General features: G+C 45.9%; 23 non-coding genes across 23 annotated transcripts; all 23 read right to left on the bottom strand.

Moving 5' to 3' along the window:
• Nucleotides 1-5,818: 5,818 nt before the first annotated feature.
• Trnak-cuu (transfer RNA lysine (anticodon CUU)) lies at nt 5,819-5,891 on the bottom strand. The gene has a single exon. It is a non-coding gene; the product is annotated as a tRNA-Lys (tRNA).
• A 440-nt stretch (nt 5,892-6,331) lies between these two features.
• Nucleotides 6,332-6,404, bottom strand: Trnar-ucg (transfer RNA arginine (anticodon UCG)). Its single transcript has one exon. It is a non-coding gene; the product is annotated as a tRNA-Arg (tRNA).
• A 535-nt stretch (nt 6,405-6,939) lies between these two features.
• Trnat-agu (transfer RNA threonine (anticodon AGU)) lies at nt 6,940-7,011 on the bottom strand. Its single transcript has one exon. It is a non-coding gene; the product is annotated as a tRNA-Thr (tRNA).
• Nucleotides 7,012-7,332: 321 nt separating this feature from the next.
• Trnak-cuu (transfer RNA lysine (anticodon CUU)) lies at nt 7,333-7,405 on the bottom strand. The gene has a single exon. It is a non-coding gene; the product is annotated as a tRNA-Lys (tRNA).
• A 440-nt stretch (nt 7,406-7,845) lies between these two features.
• Trnar-ucg (transfer RNA arginine (anticodon UCG)) lies at nt 7,846-7,918 on the bottom strand. Its single transcript has one exon. It is a non-coding gene; the product is annotated as a tRNA-Arg (tRNA).
• Nucleotides 7,919-8,454: 536 nt separating this feature from the next.
• Nucleotides 8,455-8,526, bottom strand: Trnat-agu (transfer RNA threonine (anticodon AGU)). Its single transcript has one exon. It is a non-coding gene; the product is annotated as a tRNA-Thr (tRNA).
• Nucleotides 8,527-8,847: 321 nt separating this feature from the next.
• On the bottom strand, nt 8,848-8,920 carry Trnak-cuu (transfer RNA lysine (anticodon CUU)). Its single transcript has one exon. It is a non-coding gene; the product is annotated as a tRNA-Lys (tRNA).
• Nucleotides 8,921-9,360: 440 nt separating this feature from the next.
• Nucleotides 9,361-9,433, bottom strand: Trnar-ucg (transfer RNA arginine (anticodon UCG)). Its single transcript has one exon. It is a non-coding gene; the product is annotated as a tRNA-Arg (tRNA).
• A 581-nt stretch (nt 9,434-10,014) lies between these two features.
• Trnat-agu (transfer RNA threonine (anticodon AGU)) lies at nt 10,015-10,086 on the bottom strand. The gene has a single exon. It is a non-coding gene; the product is annotated as a tRNA-Thr (tRNA).
• Nucleotides 10,087-10,407: 321 nt separating this feature from the next.
• On the bottom strand, nt 10,408-10,480 carry Trnak-cuu (transfer RNA lysine (anticodon CUU)). Its single transcript has one exon. It is a non-coding gene; the product is annotated as a tRNA-Lys (tRNA).
• A 440-nt stretch (nt 10,481-10,920) lies between these two features.
• Nucleotides 10,921-10,993, bottom strand: Trnar-ucg (transfer RNA arginine (anticodon UCG)). The gene has a single exon. It is a non-coding gene; the product is annotated as a tRNA-Arg (tRNA).
• Nucleotides 10,994-11,532: 539 nt separating this feature from the next.
• Trnat-agu (transfer RNA threonine (anticodon AGU)) lies at nt 11,533-11,604 on the bottom strand. The gene has a single exon. It is a non-coding gene; the product is annotated as a tRNA-Thr (tRNA).
• A 321-nt stretch (nt 11,605-11,925) lies between these two features.
• Nucleotides 11,926-11,998, bottom strand: Trnak-cuu (transfer RNA lysine (anticodon CUU)). The gene has a single exon. It is a non-coding gene; the product is annotated as a tRNA-Lys (tRNA).
• A 440-nt stretch (nt 11,999-12,438) lies between these two features.
• Trnar-ucg (transfer RNA arginine (anticodon UCG)) lies at nt 12,439-12,511 on the bottom strand. Its single transcript has one exon. It is a non-coding gene; the product is annotated as a tRNA-Arg (tRNA).
• A 544-nt stretch (nt 12,512-13,055) lies between these two features.
• Nucleotides 13,056-13,127, bottom strand: Trnat-agu (transfer RNA threonine (anticodon AGU)). Its single transcript has one exon. It is a non-coding gene; the product is annotated as a tRNA-Thr (tRNA).
• Nucleotides 13,128-13,448: 321 nt separating this feature from the next.
• Nucleotides 13,449-13,521, bottom strand: Trnak-cuu (transfer RNA lysine (anticodon CUU)). Its single transcript has one exon. It is a non-coding gene; the product is annotated as a tRNA-Lys (tRNA).
• A 440-nt stretch (nt 13,522-13,961) lies between these two features.
• Trnar-ucg (transfer RNA arginine (anticodon UCG)) lies at nt 13,962-14,034 on the bottom strand. Its single transcript has one exon. It is a non-coding gene; the product is annotated as a tRNA-Arg (tRNA).
• A 547-nt stretch (nt 14,035-14,581) lies between these two features.
• Trnat-agu (transfer RNA threonine (anticodon AGU)) lies at nt 14,582-14,653 on the bottom strand. Its single transcript has one exon. It is a non-coding gene; the product is annotated as a tRNA-Thr (tRNA).
• Nucleotides 14,654-14,974: 321 nt separating this feature from the next.
• On the bottom strand, nt 14,975-15,047 carry Trnak-cuu (transfer RNA lysine (anticodon CUU)). The gene has a single exon. It is a non-coding gene; the product is annotated as a tRNA-Lys (tRNA).
• Nucleotides 15,048-15,487: 440 nt separating this feature from the next.
• Trnar-ucg (transfer RNA arginine (anticodon UCG)) lies at nt 15,488-15,560 on the bottom strand. Its single transcript has one exon. It is a non-coding gene; the product is annotated as a tRNA-Arg (tRNA).
• A 535-nt stretch (nt 15,561-16,095) lies between these two features.
• On the bottom strand, nt 16,096-16,167 carry Trnat-agu (transfer RNA threonine (anticodon AGU)). Its single transcript has one exon. It is a non-coding gene; the product is annotated as a tRNA-Thr (tRNA).
• A 321-nt stretch (nt 16,168-16,488) lies between these two features.
• Trnak-cuu (transfer RNA lysine (anticodon CUU)) lies at nt 16,489-16,561 on the bottom strand. The gene has a single exon. It is a non-coding gene; the product is annotated as a tRNA-Lys (tRNA).
• Nucleotides 16,562-17,001: 440 nt separating this feature from the next.
• Nucleotides 17,002-17,074, bottom strand: Trnar-ucg (transfer RNA arginine (anticodon UCG)). Its single transcript has one exon. It is a non-coding gene; the product is annotated as a tRNA-Arg (tRNA).
• Between the last annotated feature and the right edge of the window lie 1,875 nt (nt 17,075-18,949).

Genomic DNA, 18,949 nt, shown 5'->3' on the forward strand with positions numbered 1-18,949 from the left:
TGTTGAACACAAATGTAGTTTAAAAAAAGAGAAAAAAAATACGGGTCTAAATCCATTACACAAGAAAACTTCTTCGACCCCATAGTAATACATCTTGAATTTGGTTGGCACTCGTAGTCTCATGTGGGTTAATAAAAAAAGAAAAAAAAAAAAAAAGAAAAGAAAGTTCAAGAAGAAAGGTAAATGATATACCCTCTTTGGAGAAGTAAGGTGATATTATCCTCAGTAACGAAATAAAGCACCGCACTTGTGAATATCGTTGTCAGTGTGTGTCTGAGATCAATTTGAACATGACGGTCGCTGAGACTGGAACTCGTCACAATTGTCTGCTCGGTAGAGGCAGATGAGAGGAGCTGCTGCAGCAGCAACAGACTAACCGATCCCTTGTTTTTCAAAAACAATGTCCAACATATTGCCAAAGATTTTTGTCAAATTGCCCGTTTGTTTTATTCTCCAATAAGCAGTATGCATGTATGCCAAAAATTCAACTAGGTTGTCGCCGTCCCGTCTGGTGATCGTATAATGCACATAATTTGCCAATATCCACATCATTGTAGTATTCTTAGCCATAGGATAGTAGTCCGTATCTGGGTTCGTGATGATAGTGGTCGAGATACTCGCTGGCGAGCTTCTCGATAATAGTGCGAGTTTTTCCCTCACCCATCGCCAGTTGTTTAAGTGTCCGCAGCAGGTGAAACGATGAAGCAAAGTGTCGATTAGACCACACTTAACACATTGATCAGAGGGATGTAAGCCTATTCTGTGTAATTTGACATTAGTGGCGATGGTATCATTCACCACCTGGTACCAAGTTGATGCAACATCCCATGTATGAATCTTAAAACTAATGTTCCTCCATAGGGTCTTCCAGTTACAAGATGGATTTTTTGCCTCAATTGTATTACATTTACGCATCTTAGTCCATTTCTGCATGACTTCATTCGTTGTCAAATGCGGGTTTTGTAAGATGCTTTCGCCTACATAACTTGTTTCAATGAAATATTCTCGTACATGTTTCAGCTGGAAGTTTATGTTGCTGATGTCGACGGGCGGGTGCATGTTTCCAGGGCGAAGGACGTGGAACAGACTTGCAGTTATGTTTGGGTCGTGACTGTATACTAGGCGCGAAGTGCGTTTCAGAAAAAGGTCGTTGGCTTTTTTATGGATGTCAGTGAGCCCTAGCCCGCCGTCGGGTCGTGATTTTGTTAGAGTGGCACTGTCGAGTTTAAAAATGTTCCCTTTCCACACGAATCTGCTAGCTATTTGCAACATTTTTCTGGCCTGAACTTTAGGTATGGGAAATACTTGTGCCAAGTAGTATGCTTTGGAGAAAATACATATATTGACTATCTTGATCCTTTCTATCAAGTTCGCAGAGCGCCAGTTGTTTTCAACAATGAGACCATGCATGCTGTTCGTAACAGCTTTCCAGTTTTTCGCCGCCATTTTAAGAGGACATTTGTCGAGGATAATACCTAGTGACTTAGGATTCTCCACTTTTTGGGCCCAGGGTATGGATACATGTGCAAGACCTCTCAAGTTAACCAGTTTGCATTTTCCTTCATTGAGTTTAGCTCCAGACACCTTACTGTAGTTGTCGATTTCCGTTTTAATCGTCTGTACGTCGTTTACACAACGAATAACTGCTGTGACGTCATCGGCATAGGCACGCACTGCAAAACGAGCTCTTGATATAGATAGACCTGGTAATGTGGACTCCAGTTTTCTAAGGAGAGGTTCCAGAGAAAAGGCAAAGAGCAACATCGAGAGAGGACTTCCCTGTGGGACCCCTCTCTTAAGTGTAATCGGTATTGTCGACTGGCCGTTAACACACAATCGGGTGGTAATGCCTGTGATGACATTGCGGAGTAAGGTGACTGCTGTGTTATCTAATCCAATCCTTTCCATGATCTGGAGGATGTAACGGTGACTCACACGATCAAAAGCCTTAGAAAGGTCGACAAACAGTAGGGCACAGTTGATGTTGGTCGCCGCCGTGATCGAAATTACGTCCCTGATGTCAGCTATTGTGGTCATTACGCTTCTGCCAGGGATGCAAGACTGATGATTCTTAATGACATGCCGGGCTATCAAGATTAATCTACTGTTTATCGCTCTGGCAATAGTCTTATAATCAAAATTTAACAGCATGATAGGCCGGAAGTTATCAATTTGCCTGTGGCCTCTTTGTTTCGGTATGAGCACTGTTCTACCTTCTTTCAACTCGTCCGGTATTCTGTGGCCTCGAAAGACTTCATTAATAATTTCTGTGAGGGTGGGTCCAACGACATGCCAAAATTTGTGATAGAATTCTTTGGGGAGACCATCTGGACCAGGGGATTTGTTTGCAGGGGAACCGACAATTAAGTCTAAGACATCTGAAACTGCGAAATCGGCAAGAAATTCATTGTTGTCTTCTGCAGTTAAGTTACTGCCCAAAGTCTGAAGGAAATCAGACGTCAGATTTGCATCAAGTGGATCTTCTGAGTATAATTCTCTATAATAATGATAAAAACCCTGAACAATGTCCTTTTGGTGCACGAGATGATCACCGGTTGGGGTAACTAGTTCGTCAACGAAGGTCCGCACACGATTGGAACGGTGTTTGATGAGATGGTATAACGAAGTCATTTCGCTATCACTAACCGATTTGGTCTTAGCTTTAATTTTTAGGCCATCTAATTGCCTGCGCTTAATGCTTAACAGCTTCGCTTTGACTCTCTGGATTTGTGCAGCGTAAACATTGGAGTCATGAGATTTGTCATATAATTCTCTTAAAACGGCATAATAAAATTCTGTTGTCTTCTTGTTATCCGTCGCTTTCTGATAGCAGTAAGAGATCAGACATTGTCGCAGTTTTCTTTTAGCTGTGTGTGTCCACCACTCTAGTTTAGTTCTGTGCTTGTTAATGGAGCGGAGACAAAAATTCCATGTTGCACAAATGGCATCTTCGAGCTCCAGGTCTTGAAGATGAGAAGTGTTAAGCATCCACTGCCCTATGAACCTTTTTGTTGGTTGCTTGTCGAGATTTAAGGTGACAGCATAGGCACAATGGTCAGAAAATGGAGCTGGAATAACTTCAGTATCAAGAACTCGGTTGCTGATATGAGACGATATATAGATCCGGTCAAGTCGACTACTTGAAGTAGGGGTAAAAAAAGTAAATTTAACCAGGGTGGGGTGCAAAAATTTCCCACGTATCTTTCAACCGAACCTTGGTGACGAGTTCGCGAAGGTCATGACAATAATTAAAGTGTGGCCTCTGATCCTTCTGATGTACCACGCAGTTAAAATCACCACCTAGAACAATGTTAACGGGGTCCTTTCGAAGCAAATAAATGACTTCATCTTTAAAATAGGCACTTCTCGCTGACTTGTAACTGCTGCCGGAGGGTGCGTACACATTGACAACAGTGAAATCAAAGATTTTGCAGCTAATACCGCGACCAGATTCAAGTTTTTCGACTTCTGTGACGGGGATACCATTACGGACTAGCATGGCCGTGCCTGTATGAAGTTCGTGAGATACGTTTTCAATGGATTGGAAACCAGGAATATCAAAACTTTTGACTGCCACCTCCTGTAGCAGAATGATGTCTGCTTCAGATTCGTAAACGAATTGCCGCAGCATTGCTACTTTAAGGTCGGATTGCAGTTTGTTAATATTTATGGTTAACAGCTTATAGGCTTGAGACATGTCTACATTAGGCTGAACTTAGACATTGAGGACTGTCAGCGTGTCAAACGAACAACATCACAGAAAATCTTGAAAAAACCATACGGAAACAAAAGAGAAAAACAACTTATAGAGGCCTTCCGTCCTAACGCAACGACACTATGCCGTAAACAAGTATCCATTAATCGTTACTACTGTGGGGGTGGATCTCGCCGGCACTTGTGGTTTGACTGCCGTCAGGTTCGTCACGTACTACTTCGTACCCGATATTCTTCTGTTTCAAATCTGATTTCCCCTGTTGCGACTGTTGTGATTGCGATGGATTGCGAGAAGCCGAAAGATTAGGCTGTGGTTTGAGTTTGCGCCGTACCGTCGGTTGAGATGCCGATAGCGTTGTCGAGTCATCGGCCTTCTGTGTTGCTGTTTCCGTCCGACCGACAGTCGTGAGCTGTTGTTTGGCAACTACTTTCTCCTGTTTGTTTCCACCTGTGGCTTGTTGTCGTGGTTTGTTGTGGAGCCGATGTTTACCCGCCACTTCCTCATGTTGGTCGCGTTGAGGCGGCTGTTGTGCATCGCCGGTGACACTCAAAGTTGTTGACAGTTGCTGCTGGTCGGTAGGATCCTCCGTTTCCACATCCGATTTGTTGGTGGCAGGTGGTACTGCAGGATCGATCGGCATACAATCGGCTTCTACTAAATCTCTGTCAGCTGAAGGTCGTGGTTTTCTGATTGTGGGAGAGGTGCGAGATAATTCATCTTCTGAATGATCATCGCTTCTCTCCAGTGGCCTTTTTTTATTCTGTAAATCTCTGTCAGGGGGAACAGATTCGAGATTCGTCGGGGCTACGATAGGTGGAAAATCAGTGACACTGCAAGGAATGTCAGGTGAACTTTCCTTAGCAACATCATCTTCAGGTTGGACAGGTGTACCGTTTGCCATAACGTCACTGAGTGTCAATTTACGTCGCTGCATGAGGTTCGTTTTTAAGACAAACACACGGCGGGGACAATCCTGCCGAAAATGACCTGACTCATTACAGACGTGACATGTAGGGATTTGTCCAGTATAAACAATATGAGCCTTGTGACCTTCAACGGAGATATGTGACGGGATATTTGTCTTAACTTCCATTTCAACCGACCTTATTCCATTAAAGCACTGGAGTTTATAATGCGGCGACCAGCGTTCATTAATGATTTCTTTTACATCCCCATATTGAGACAGAGCAACCTTAATTTTTTCGTTTTCTAGTTCAATTGGCAAATTAAGAACTCGAACAGTCCGATATGTAGTATCAGCCCTTTTGATAGAAACCATACTCTTAGTGCCGTCCCTATGGATAAACTCGACTTGGTAGCCAAACTTATCGCGAATTTTATCAACCATTAACGGATTAAAGAACTTAACAAACACACAGTAGTTGTCGGAGTCAAGCTGGGTAGTATGAACAGAATCCGGATTAATGCCAATTACCTCTGTGAGCCATTCGTGAACCTCGAGAGCAGACGGTTGAACTCGGCGAGTTTCCTTTTCAAACGAAAAAACCAGGGTGTTCTTCCTGATGGAGGAAGCCATGTCGTGCAGCACCGGTCGGATTACGGTCAAAACCGAAAATCCGTAGGGCGACGAATATCCGAAGACGTAACCAGTACACAAAACTGGTGTAGAACAGATCTCAATTTAAACACAGAACAGAAAGCAGTACACACGAAACGATAAGCACTAACGTAAGCGCTGTATACACGGAGCGGCGGCAAGTGCGTCCGTACGCGACGGCAGCTAGAGCCAGACTATACGCTCTGCCACTGAGCTAAGGAGGCGCCTCCTAGCGGACTTTTAGGGTACTTTGTTCTTACAGACTAGTGAATCGGAGCCCTTCAGCTCGAAACGCACCGCATGAGCGACCATTATTTGCATTTAGTTAGCACAGCTGCTGCTTTCCTACACATCTCACACTATATCGATGTACAACTAAAATTGCAAAACAACACATTTATTTCATTTCAGAGTCACTTTCAGCTTCAAATACCGTCCCTCTGATATTCATACGAAGCTAGGCATCGTCGTAACCCGTTACGTTCATTGCGCAAGGCTCACGAGAGGGGCGCATTTTGGATCCGCGTAGACACAAAATTTTGCGCCGCCCAGCGTGGGGCTCGAACCCACGACCCTGAGATTAAGAGTCTCATGCTCTACCGACTGAGCTAGCCGGGCTGCACGCAACGCGTTACGAGCCATACAATACTGATGTGACCTGCGACCATCTATTGAAGATTCTTTTGACTACAGCTTATTTCCTGCTGCCACAAATCAGCTACAATCCTATTCAATGAAAAATTGTCTCCGAAAGGCATCAAATCTGCATGAAATGATACGTGGCTATCAGCACCATTATTCAACACACATGCTCGACTGTGCGCAGACGCCTGTGGCGTAGCCCTTGGCTCCTGAATCAGATGCAGTAGTTCCAACAAAAACTCTCCTGAACGGCACTGTGCCGAAAACTTCGCTACAGATCACCCTTGTCTTGCTTGTGCTTCTGGTAGACGCCGGTTTTGCAGCCAGGAAGCGGACAGCAGCAACTTCCAACTAGTTTTAGAGTACTCAAACAACACAGTAAAACAGCATGCATCTTTTGCAGAACAGGAAAAACTCGACCGTGACAGGATTCGAACCTGCAATCTTCGGATCCGAAGTCCGACGCCTTATCCATTAGGCCACACGGTCACTGGCGCAAGATACTTCCCACCCACACCTCGTTTTCGCCATTTGTACACTTGGCAGAATGATTTTCCCATCTTTGACGCAGTTCTCCATCTCAAATTTCAGTACTAAAAGTACGACGCTACTTCTTGCTGTGTCCCATCGCAAGTTACATTCAAGCCCTTATGACGCTGATCAAACAAGAGGTGGCAAATCAGCTTCAATCGTTTAGTGCCATCTCAGTCGCTTGCAGAAGGTACCTCACCCTATGTGATACAATGGCGAATTGTCGCTATTACCAAAGCGGCGGCGGCGCCGACGACAATCGCGAGGGTCTTTATCAGGGGTAGAAAATACATCACAAGAACTAAGTATTTCACGTCGGCATTCTCCGGAGACTGCCTGAAGCAGCAGTTTCTGGTGCCCACTTTAATATCACCATTCACACTATTCATTTGCGAGAGCATTTCTTAAATACCGCACCCATTCATAATTTTTTTTATCCTTGACCGCTTTTTTCGAAAGGGCCACGGTGGGAGGGGCTGTTACAAAATTCATTTGCCGCCTGTGAGGATCGAACTCACGACCTCTGGTTTACTAGACCAGCGCTCTGCCACTGAGCTAAGGAGGCGCCTCCTAGCGGACTTTTAGGGTACTTTGTTCTTACAGACTAGTGAATCGGAGCCCTTCAGCTCGAAACGCACCGCATGAGCGACCATTATTTGCATTTAGTTAGCACAGCTGCTGCTTTCCTACACATCTCACACTATATCGATGTACAACTAAAATTGCAAAACAACACATTTATTTCATTTCAGAGTCACTTTCAGCTTCAAATACCGTTCCTCTGATATTCATACGAAGCTAGGCATCGTCGTAACCCGTTACGTTCATTACGCAAGGCTCACGAGAGGGGCGCATGTTGGATCTGCGTAGACACAAAATTTTGCGCCGCCCAGCGTGGGGCTCGAACCCACGACCCTGAGATTAAGAGTCTCATGCTCTACCGACTGAGCTAGCCGGGCTGCACGCAACGCGTTACGAGCAATACAATACTGATGTGACCTGCGACCATCTATTGAAGATTCTTTTGACTACAGCTTATTTCCTGCTGCCACAAATCAGCTACAATCCTATTCAATGAAAAATTGTCTCCGAAAGGCATCAAATCTGCATGAAATGATACGTGGCTATCAGCACCATTATTCAACACACATGCTCGACAGTGCGCAGACGCTTGTGGCGTAGCCCTTGGCTCCTGAATCAGATGCAGTAGTTCCAACAAAAACTCTCCTGAACGGCACTGTGCCGAAAACTTCGCTACAGATCACCCTTGTCTTGCTTGTGCTTCTGGTAGACGCCGGTTTTGCAGCCAGGAAGCGGACAGCAGCAACTTCCAACTAGTTTTAGAGTACTCAAACAACACAGTAAAACAGCATGCATCTTTTGCAGAACAGGAAAAACTCGACCGTGACAGGATTCGAACCTGCAATCTTCGGATCCGAAGTCCGACGCCTTATCCATTAGGCCACACGGTCACTGGCGCAATATACTTCCCCACTCACACCTCGTTTTCGCCATTTGTACACTTGGCAGAATGAATTTCCCATCTTTGACGCAGTTCTCCATCTCAAATTTCAGTACTAAAAGTACGACGCTACTTCTTGCTGTGTCCCATCGCAAGTTACATTCAAGCCCTTATGACGCTGATCAAACAAGAGGTGGCAAATCAGCTTCAATCGTTTAGTGCCATCTCAGTCGCTTGCAGAAGGTACCTCACCCTATGTGATACAATAGCGAATTGTCGCTATTACCAAAGCGGCAGCGGCGCCGACGACAATCGCGAGGGTCTTTATCAGGGGTAGAAAATACATCACAAGAACTAAGTATTTCACGTCGGCATTCTCCGGAGACTGCCTGAAGCAGCAGTTTCTGGTGCCCACTTTAATATCACCATTCACACTATTCATTTGCGAGAGCATTTCTTAAATACCGCACCCATTCATAATTTTTTTTATCCTTGACCGCTTTTTTCGAAAGAGCCACGGTGGGAGGGGCTGTTACAAAATTCATTTGCCGCCTGTGAGGATCGAACTCACGACCTCTGGTTTACTAGACCAGCGCTCTGCCACTGAGCTAAGGAGGCGCCTCTTAGCGGACTTTTAGGGTACTTTGTTGTTACAGACTAGTGAATCGGAGCCCTTCAGCTCGAAACGCACCGCATGAGCGACCATTATTTGCATTTAGTTAGCACAGCTGCTGCTTTCCTACACATCTCACACTATATCGATGTACAACTAAAATTGCAAAACAACACATTTATTTCATTTCAGAGTCACTTTCAGCTTCAAATACCGTTCGTCTGATATTCATACGAAGCTAGGCATCGTCGTAACCCGTTACGTTCATTACGCAAGGCTCACGAGAGGGGCGCATGTTGGATCCGCGTGGACACAAAATTTTGCGCCGCCCAGCGTGGGGCTCGAACCCACGACCCTGAGATTAAGAGACTCATGCTCTACCGACTGAGCTAGCCGGGCTGCACGCAACTCGTTACGAGCCATACAATACTGATGTGACCTGCGACCATCTATTGAAGATTCTTTTGACTACAGCTTATTTCCTGCTGCCACAAATCAGCTACAATCCTATTCAATGAAAAATTGTCTCCGAAAGGCATCAAATCTGCATGAAATGATACGTGGCTATCAGCACCATTATTCAACACACATGCTCGACTGTGCGCAGACGCCTGTGGCGTAGCCCTTGGCTCCTGAATCAGATGCAGTAGTTCCAACAAAAACTCTCCTGAACGGCACTGTGCCGAAAACTTCGCTACAGATCACCGTTGTCTTGCTTGTGCTTCTGGTAGACGCCGGTTTTGTAGCCATGAAGCGGACAGCAGCAACTTCCAACTAGTTTTAGTGTACTCAAACAACACAGTAAAACAGCATGCATCTTTTGCAGAACAGGAAAAACTCGACCGTGACAGGATTCGAACCTGCAATCTTCGGATCCGAAGTCCGACGCCTTATCCATTAGGCCACACGGTCACTGGCGCAATATACTTCCCCACTCACACCTCGTTTTCGCCATTTGTACACTTGGCAGAATGAATTTCCCATCTTTGACGCAGTTCTCCATCTCAAATTTCAGTACTAAAAGTACGACGCTACTTCTTGCTGTGTCCCATCGCAAGTTACATTCAAGCCCTTATGACGCTGATCAAACAAGAGGTGGCAAATCAGCTTCAATCGTTTAGTGCCATCTCAGTCGCTTGCAGAAGGTACCTCACCCTATGTGATACAATGGCGAATTGTCGCTATTACCAAAGCGGCGGCGGCGCCGCCGCCGACGACGACGACGACGACGACGACGACGACGACGACGACGACGTCAATCGCGAGGGTCTTTATCAGGGGTAGAAAATACATCACAAGAACTAAGTATTTCACGTCGGCATTCTCCGGAGACTGCCTAAAGCAGCAGTTTCTGGTGCCCACTTTAATAGCACCATTCACACTATTCATTTGCGAGAGCATTTCTTAAATACCGCACCCATTCATAATTTTTTTTATCCTTGACCGCTTTTTTCGAAAGGGCCACGGTGGGAGGGGCTGTTACAAAATTCATTTGCCGCCTGTGAGGATCGAACTCACGACCTCTGGTTTACTAGACCAGCGCTCTGCCACTGAGCTAAGGAGGCGCCTCCTAGCGAACTTTTAGGATACTTTGTTCTTACAAACTAGTGAATCGGAGCCCTTCAGCTCGAAACGCACCGCATGAGCGACCATTATTTGCATTTAGTTAGCACAGCTGCTGCTTTCCTACACATCTCACACTATATCGATGTACAACTAAAATTGCAAAACAACACATTTATTTCATTTCAGAGTCACTTTCAGCTTCAAATACCGTTCCTCTGATATTCATACGAAGCTAGGCATCGTCGTAACCCGTTACGTTCATTACGCAAGGCTCACGAGAGGGGCGCATGTTGGATCCGCGTAGACACAAAATTTTGCGCCGTCCAGCGTGGGGCTCGAACCCACGACCCTGAGATTAAGAGACTCATGCTCTACCGACTGAGCTAACCGGGCTGCACGCAACGCGTTATGAGCCATACAATACTGATGTGACCTGCGACCATCTATTGAAGATTCTTTTGACTACAGCTTATTTCCTGCTGCCACAAATCAGCTACAATCCTATTCAATGAAAAATTGTCTCCGAAAGGCATCAAATCTGCATGAAATGATACGTGGCTATCAGCACCATTATTCAACACACATGCTCGACTTTGCGCAGACGCCTGTGGCGTAGCCCTTGGCTCCTGAATCAGATGCAGTAGTTCCAACAAAAACTCTCCTGAACGGCACTGTGCCGAAAACTTCGCTACAGATCACCCTTGTCTTGCTTGTGCTTCTGGTAGACGCCGGTTTTGTAGCCAGGAAGCGGACAGCAGCAACTTCCAACTAGTTTTAGTGTACTCAAACAACACAGTAAAACAGCATGCATCTTTTGCAGAACAGGAAAAACTCGACCGTGACAGGATTCCAACCTGCAATCTTCGGATCCGAAGTCCGACGCCTTATCCATTAGGCCACACGGTCACTGGCATAATATACTTCCCCACTCACACCTCGTTTTCGCCATTTGTACACTTGGCAGAATGATTTTCCCATCTTTGACGCAGTTCTCCATCTCAAATTTCAGTACTAAAAGTACGACGCTACTTCTTGCTGTGTCCCATCGCAAGTTACATTCAAGCCCTTATGACGCTGATCAAACAAGAGGTGGCAAATCAGCTTCAATCGTTTAGTGCCATCTCAGTCGCTTGCAGAAGGTACCTCACCCTATGTGATACAATGGCGAATTGTCGCTATTACCAAAGCGGCGGCGGCGCCGACGACGACAATCGCGATGGTCTTTATCAGGGGTAGAAAATACATCACAAGAACTAAGTATTTCACGTCGGCATTCTCCGGAGACTGCCTAAAGCAGCAGTTTCTGGTGCCCACTTTAATAGCACCATTCCCACTATTCATTTGCGAGAGCATTTCTTAAATACCGCACCCATTCATAATTTTTTTTATCCTTGACCGCTTTTTTCGAAAGGGCCACGGTGGGAGGGTCTGTTACAAAATTCATTTGCCGCCTGTGAGGATCGAACTCACGACCTCTGGTTTACTAGACCAGCGCTCTGCCACTGAGCTAAGGAGGCGCCTCCTAGCGGACTTTTAGGATACTTTGTTCTTACAAACTAGTGAATCGGAGCCCTTCAGCTCGAAACGCACCGCATGAGCGACCATTATTTGCATTTAGTTAGCACAGCTGCTGCTTTCCTACACATCTCACACTATATCGATGTACAACTAAAATTGCAAAACGACACATTTATTTCATTTCAGAGTCACTTTCAGCTTCAAATACCGTTCCTCTGATATTCATACGAAGCTAGGCATCGTCGTAACCCGTTACGTTCATTACGCAAGGCTCACGAGAGGGGCGCATGTTGGATCCGCGTAGACACAAAATTTTGCGCCGTCCAGCGTGGGGCTCGAACCCACGACCCTGAGATTAAGAGACTCATGCTCTACCGACTGAGCTAACCGGGCTGCACGCAACGCGTTATGAGCCATACAATACTGATGTGACCTGCGACCATCTATTGAAGATTCTTTTGACTACAGCTTATTTCCTGCTGCCACAAATCAGCTACAATCCTATTCAATGAAAAATTGTCTCCGAAAGGCATCAAATCTGCATGAAATGATACGTGGCTATCAGCACCATTATTCAACACACATGCTCGACTGTGCGCAGACGCCTGTGGCGTAGCCCTTGGCTCCTGAATCAGATGCAGTAGTTCCAACAAAAACTCTCCTGAACGGCACTGTGCCGAAAACTTCGCTACAGATCACCCTTGTCTTGCTTGTGCTTCTGGTAGACGCCGGTTTTGTAGCCAGGAAGCGGACAGCAGCAACTTCCAACTAGTTTTAGTGTACTCAAACAACAGAGTAAAACAGCATGCATCTTTTCCAGAACAGGAAAAACTCGACCGTGACAGGATTCGAACCTGCAATCTTCGGATCCGAAGTCCGACGCCTTATCCATTAGGCCACACGGTCACTGGCGCAATATACTTCCCCACTCACACCTCGTTTTCGCCATTTGTACACTTGGCAGAATGAATTTCCCTCTTTGACGCAGTTCTCCATCTCAAATTTCAGTACTAAAAGTACGACGCTACTTCTTGCTGTGTCCCATCGCAAGTTACATTCAAGCCCTTATGACGCTGATCAAACAAGTGGTGGCAAATCAGCTTCAATCGTTTAGTGCCATCTCAGTCGCTTGCAGAAGGTACCTCACCCTATGTGATACAATGGCGAATTGTCGCTATTACCAAAGCGGCGGCGGCGCCGACGACGACGACGACAATCGCGAGGGTCTTTATCAGGGGTAGAAAATACATCACAAGAACTAAGTATTTCAAGTCGGCATTCTCCGGAGACTGCCTGAAGCAGCAGTTTCTAGTGCCCACTTTAATATCACCATTCACACTATTCATTTGCGAGAGCATTTCTTAAATACCGCACCCATTCATAATTTTTTTTATCCTTGACCGCTTTTTTCGAAAGGGCCACGGTGGGAGGGGCTGTTACAAAATTCATTTGCCGCCTGTGAGGATCGAACTCACGACCTCTGGTTTACTAGACCAGCGCTCTGCCACTGAGCTAAGGAGACGCCTCCTAGCGGACTTTTAGGGTACTTTGTTCTTACAGACTAGTGAATCGGAGCCCTTCAGCTCGAAACGCACCGCATGAGCGACCATTATTTGCATTTAGTTAGCACAGCTGCTGCTTTCCTACACATCTCACACTATATCGATGTACAACTAAAATTGCAAAACAACACATTTATTTCATTTCAGAGTCACTTTCAGCTTCAAATACCGTTCGTCTGATATTCATACGAAGCTAGGCATCGTCGTAACCCGTTACGTTCATTACGCAAGGCTCACGAGAGGGGCGCATGTTGGATCCGCGTGGACACAAAATTTTGCGCCGCCCAGCGTGGGGCTCGAACACACGACCCTGAGAGTAAGAGTCTCATGCTCTACCGACTGAGCTAGCCGGGCTGCACGCAACGCGTTACGAGCCATACAATACTGATGTGACCTGCGACCATCTATTGAAGATTCTTTTGACTACAGCTTATTTCCTGCTGCCACAAATCAGCTACAATCCTATTCAATGAAAAATTGTCTCCGAAAGGCATCAAATCTGCATGAAATGATACGTGGCTATCAGCACCATTATTCAACACACATGCTCGACTGTGCGCAGACGCCTGTGGCGTAGCCCTTGGCTCCTGAATCAGATGCAGTAGTTCCAACAAAAACTCTCCTGAACGGCACTGTGCCGAAAACTTCGCTACAGATCACCCTTGTCTTGCTTGTGCTTCTGGTAGACGCCGGTTTTGCAGCCAGGAAGCGGACAGCAGCAACTTCCAACTAGTTTTAGAGTACTCAAACAACACAGTAAAACAGCATGCATCTTTTGCAGAACAGGAAGAACTCGACCGTGACAGGATTCGAACCTGCAATCTTCGGATCCGAAGTCCGACGCCTTATCCATTAGGCCACACGGTCACTGGCGCAATATACTTCCCCACTCACACCTCGTTTTCGCCATTTGTACACTTGGCAGAATGAATTTCCCTCTTTGACGCAGTTCTTCATCTCAAATTTCAGTACTAAAAGTACGACGCTACTTCTTGCTGTGTCCCATCGCAAGTTACATTCAAGCCCTTATGACGCTGATCAAACAAGAGGTGGCAAATCAGCTTCAATCGTTTAGTGCCATCTCAGTCGCTTGCAGAAGGTACCTCACCCTATGTGATACAATGGCGAATTGTCGCTATTACCAAAGCGGCGGCGGCGCCGACGACGACGACGACGACAATCGCGAGGGTCTTTATCAGGGGTAGAAAATACATCACAAGAACTAAGTATTTCAAGTCGGCATTCTCCGGAGACTGCCTGAAGCAGCAGTTTCTGGTGCCCACTTTAATATCACCATTCACACTATTCATTTGCGAGAGCATTTCTTAAATACCGCACCCATTCATAATTTTTTTTATCCTTGACCGCTTTTTTCGAAAGGGGCACGGTGGGAGGGTCTGTTACAAAATTCATTTGCCGCCTGTGAGGATCGAACTCACGACCTCTGGTTTACTAGACCAGCGCTCTGCCACTGAGCTAAGGAGACGCCTCCTAGCTGACTTTTAGGATACTTTGTTCTTACAAACTAGTGAATCGGAGCCCTTCAGCTCGAAACGCACCGCATGAGCGACCATTATTTGCATTTAGTTAGCACAGCTGCTGCTTTCCTACACATCTCACACTATATCGATGTACAACTAAAATTGCAAAACGACACATTTATTTCATTTCAGAGTCACTTTCAGCTTCAAATACCGTTCCTCTGATATTCATACGAAGCTAGGCATCGTCGTAACCCGTTACGTTCATTACGCAAGGCTCACGAGAGGGGCGCATGTTGGATCCGCGTAGACACAAAATTTTGCGCCGTCCAGCGTGGGGCTCGAACCTACTACCCTGAGATTAAGAGACTCATGCTCTACCGACTGAGCTAGCCGGGCTGCACGCAACGCGTTACGAGCCATACAATACTGATGTGACCTGCGACCATCTATTGAAGATTCTTTTGACTACAGCTTATTTCCTGCTGCCACAAATCAGCTACAATCCTATTCAATGAAAAATTGTCTCCGAAAGGCATCAAATCTGCATGAAATGATACGTGGCTATCAGCACCATTATTCAACACACATGCTCGACTGTGCGCAGACGCCTGTGGCGTAGCCCTTGGCTCCTGAATCAGATGCAGTAGTTCCAACAAAAACTCTCCTGAACGGCACTGTGCCGAAAACTTCGCTACAGATCACCCTTGTCTTGCTTGTGCTTCTGGTAGACGCCGGTTTTGTAGCCAGGAAGCGGACAGCAGCAACTTCCAACTAGTTTTAGTGTACTCAAACAACACAGTAAAACAGCATGCATCTTTTGCAGAACAGGAAAAACTCGACCGTGACAGGATTCGAACCTGCAATCTTCGGATCCGAAGTCCGACGCCTTATCCATTAGGCCACACGGTCACTGGCGCAATATACTTCCCCACTCACACCTCGTTTTCGCCATTTGTACACTTGGCAGAATGAATTTCCCTCTTTGACGCAGTTCTCCATCTCAAATTTCAGTACTAAAAGTACGACGCTACTTCTTGCTGTGTCCCATCGCAAGTTACATTCAAGCCCTTATGACGCTGATCAAACAAGAGGTGGCAAATCAGCTTCAATCGTTTAGTGCCATCTCAGTCGCTTGCAGAAGGTACCTCACCCTATGTGATACAATGGCGAATTGTCGCTATTACCAAAGCGGCGGCGGCGCCGACGACAATCGCGAGGGTCTTTATCAGGGGTAGAAAATACATCACAAGAACTAAGTATTTCACGTCGGCATTCTCCGGAGACTGCCTGAAGCAGCAGTTTCTGGTGCCCACTTTAATATCACCATTCACACTATTCATTTGCGAGAGCATTTCTTAAATACCGCACCCATTCATAATTTTTTTTATCTTTGACCGCTTTTTTCGAAAGGGCCACGGTGGGAGGGGCTGTTACAAAATTCATTTGCCGCCTGTGAGGATCGAACTCACGACCTCTGGTTTACTAGACCAGCGCTCTGCCACTGAGCTAAGGAGACGCCTCCTAGCGGACTTTTAGGGTACTTTGTTCTTACAGACTAGTGAATCGGAGCCCTTCAGCTCGAAACGCACCGCATGAGCGACCATTATTTGCATTTAGTTAGCACAGCTGCTGCTTTCCTACACATCTCACACTATATCGATGTACAACTAAAATTGCAAAACAACACATTTATTTCATTTCAGAGTCACTTTCAGCTTCAAATACCGTTCGTCTGATATTCATACGAAGCTAGGCATCGTCGTAACCCGTTACGTTCATTACGCAAGGCTCACGAGAGGGGCGCATGTTGGATCCGCGTAGACACAAAATTTTGCGCCGTCCAGCGTGGGGCTCGAACCCACGACCCTGAGATTAAGAGACTCATGCTCTACCGACTGAGCTAACCGGGCTGCACGCAACGCGTTATGAGCCATACAATACTGATGTGACCTGCGACCATCTATTGAAGATTCTTTTGACTACAGCTTATTTCCTGCTGCCACAAATCAGCTACAATCCTATTCAATGAAAAATTGTCTCCGAAAGGCATCAAATCTGCATGAAATGATACGTGGCTATCAGCACCATTATTCAACACACATGCTCGACTGTGCGCAGACGCCTGTGGCGTAGCCCTTGGCTCCTGAATCAGATGCAGTAGTTCCAACAAAAACTCTCCTGAACGGCACTGTGCCGAAAACTTCGCTACAGATCACCCTTGTCTTGCTTGTGCTTCTGGTAGACGCCGGTTTTGTAGCCAGGAAGCGGACAGCAGCAACTTCCAACTAGTTTTAGTGTACTCAAACAACAGAGTAAAACAGCATGCATCTTTTGCAGAACAGGAAAAACTCGACCGTGACAGGATTCGAACCTGCAATCTTCGGATCCGAAGTCCGACGCCTTATCCATTAGGCCACACGGTCACTGGCGCAATATACTTCCCCACTCACACCTCGTTTTCGCCATTTGTACACTTGGCAGAATGATTTTCCCATCTTTGACGCAGTTCTCCATCTCAAATTTCAGTACTAAAAGTACGACGCTACTTCTTGCTGTGTCCCATCGCAAGTTACATTCAAGCCCTTATGACGCTGATCAAACAAGAGGTGGCAAATCAGCTTCAATCGTTTAGTGCCATCTCAGTCGCTTGCAGAAGGTACCTCACCCTATGTGATACAATGGCGAATTGTCGCTATTACCAAAGCGGCGGCGGCGCCGACGACGACGACGACGACAATCGCGAGGGTCTTTATCAGGGGTAGAAAATACATCACAAGAACTAAGTATTTCAAGTCGGCATTCTCCGGAGACTGCCTGAAGCAGCAGTTTCTGGTGCCCACTTTAATATCACCATTCACACTATTCATTTGCGAGAGCATTTCTTAAATACCGCACCCATTCATAATTTTTTTTATCCTTGACCGCTTTTTTCGAAAGGGGCACGGTGGGAGGGTCTGTTACAAAATTCATTTGCCGCCTGTGAGGATCGAACTCACGACCTCTGGTTTACTAGACCAGCGCTCTGCCACTTTTTTTTTTTTTTTTTTTTTTTTCGCCTTAACCACTTTTTTTTTTTATTTTTTTTTTTTACCACTTTTTTTTTTTTTTTTTTTTTTTTTTTTTTTTTTTTCTGGAGCCGGCATTTACAATAAAAAGGAAATGGAAATCAACAATTAAAACACACTTCTTTGCTGTGTGTCGTAACTTCTGGAGAAAATTAGAAAAAAATGGCTCCGGTACTAACCCAAGAAATATCCTCAGTTTCCAGTGTACTGGAGTGTTGTCTGCGAAGAGGGAGGGGGGGGGGGTGGGAACCAGTACACGAGAGACAGAAGCAGTGGGGCCTCTTCGCGGCACTACTGGTGTCCCGCGGTCCGGGCCCACCCCCTTAGACTCACATATCTTACCCTATACCCATGCTATTAAATATTATTTTAAGCATATTGCCGAAAAGGTTGCCATGATTAGGATAGCTGAAGGTTTTCGCGAATTCAATGTCCATAATCATCTTGAATTCCAAGTGATCGTCGCCACCAAGTTTATTAAAAACATAGCTGGAATAGTTGCCCAACAACCACATAACGACGTTATTTTTCGCCGGCGGATAATATCGCACGTCGGGTCGAGACAACATAGTTGAAGGTATGTTGGTGGTTGTAGTCCTGGTAATAATGGCTATTTTTTCTCTCAGCCAGCCCCAATTCCGTGCACGTTCTCCGCAGGTATAACGGTGCATAACGGTATCCACCAGTTGACAGCTATGGCAGAGAGGTGTATCACTGAGTCCGATTTTATGTAGCCTCTCATTGGTGCTAATCACATCATTGATTGCTTTGTACCATGCAGTTCGAGCGGCGGAAGTATGGACACTGGAACTGACATTACGCCATACTATATCCCAGTTGATGCCACTGTACTTCGTAACAATTGGATTCGGTCCTTCGTGTTGTCGCCAGTATGCCAATATTGCTGGAGCCGCTAAATGTCGAGAATTTAAGAGCTCTTGACTAATGTAGCTGCGTGCAAGGTAATAATCTCGGATGTATTTCAGCTTGTAACTGATGGTCTGAATGTTCAGCGGGGGGTCAAGACTTGGCGGCCTGACGGCAGTGAATAATTGCGCCGTAATGCCCGAAGGGTAATTGTTAATGATAGAGACCGTCCGTGTGACATAGAGAGCTGCTGCCTTTTTCTTGATGTCGACTAAGCCCATCCCTCCGTTTAGGGGGTGGAGTGTTGCAGTTGTGGCAGATACTCGAAAAATTTCCCCGCGCCAAATAAAATTTGTTATCTTCGAC

This window comes from Schistocerca cancellata, chromosome 8 (genome assembly GCF_023864275.1).
Source record: "Schistocerca cancellata isolate TAMUIC-IGC-003103 chromosome 8, iqSchCanc2.1, whole genome shotgun sequence".
NCBI classification, from domain to species: domain Eukaryota; kingdom Metazoa; phylum Arthropoda; class Insecta; order Orthoptera; family Acrididae; genus Schistocerca; species Schistocerca cancellata.